General features: G+C 55.0%; 1 non-coding gene across 1 annotated transcript; it reads right to left on the bottom strand.

Moving 5' to 3' along the window:
* Window positions 1-359: 359 nt before the first annotated feature.
* LOC114615974 lies at window positions 360-550 on the bottom strand. Its single transcript, XR_003710559.1, has one exon. It is a non-coding gene; the product is annotated as a U2 spliceosomal RNA (small nuclear RNA).
* Window positions 551-1,041: the final 491 nt, after the last annotated feature.

Here is a 1,041-nt window from a genome sequence, read left to right as displayed (position 1 = left end):
AAGGTCTGACGAGTCTCCGAATGTTTAGGCCTGACTTTAAGGTACCAGCCTGTCTTGTATCCGTCTTGATTTTGGTATCCGGGATCTGCTTCTTTCTGCCTACCCGACTACACCTTTATTAGATGAGTATCAAGTTTACCACATGAAACTTAAAATCGGCCTTAACCAACCGTTTCAGACGGAGGACACGAGTCTCAAGAACAACAAGCCAGACAGGGACAGGAACCAGACCAGCAGACAGATACACCGACCAATGAGCACAACGTAAAAACAATCAGTGGTGAAACTAGAGCGGGAAATACGCAAGAGAAAAGGAGCTCAGAATATCTTTCCTTCAGACCAGCGTTTGAGGTCCCCCGAGGGGGTGCACCGTTCCTGGAGGTACTGCAATACCAGGTCGATGCGTGGAGTGGACGGAGCAAGCTCCTATTCCAACTCCTACTTCCAAAAATCCATTTAATATATTGTCCTCGGATAGAGGACGTATCAGATATTAAACTGATAAGAACAGATACTACACTTGATCTTAGCCAAAAGGCCGAGAAGCGATACCGCATGGCCCACACACGCCCCCAACACTCAACACCGCACGCACCTTCAACTCACGGTCACCCGCACGCGCGCGCCCGCAAACGCGCGCCCGATACCCACCCTCCTCTTCTATCGCGCCCACCACTTTCACGCCAGGAAAAGCCTGAGGGATCCCAAGGAGGCCGAGAAGTTTTTGTTGCGCTTTTTCGATCCCAGAGTTCCGCGGAGAGCCGGCCGCGTCTCATTTGCATGCCCCGCCCAGCGCGCCTTCCGACTCTGCGCTGCCCAGCGCCGCCAGAGCGCCGCAGTCCCGACCGATGCCCACGGTTCGGCCAGGCTCTTCTTCGCAGTCTTTCAGACACAGAACTGACAGCACCCGCCACAAGAGCTTCCCTAGCCCCCCCTTTTATCTAGTGGCATGGCGTCTCGCCTGAGATGAGGTCCACGAAGGAGGCGAGGGGGCCGGTGCCCTCCCTGAGTGTGACCCCGGGAAGACACGCTCTGATCCCC

The sequence above is a fragment of the Grammomys surdaster genome, unplaced genomic scaffold (genome assembly GCF_004785775.1).
Source record: "Grammomys surdaster isolate TR1022 unplaced genomic scaffold, NIH_TR_1.0 210462, whole genome shotgun sequence".
NCBI lineage: Eukaryota > Metazoa > Chordata > Mammalia > Rodentia > Muridae > Grammomys > Grammomys surdaster.
The sequence above is the reverse complement of the archived record's forward strand: the minus strand, read 5'-3'. Positions and strand labels throughout refer to the sequence as shown.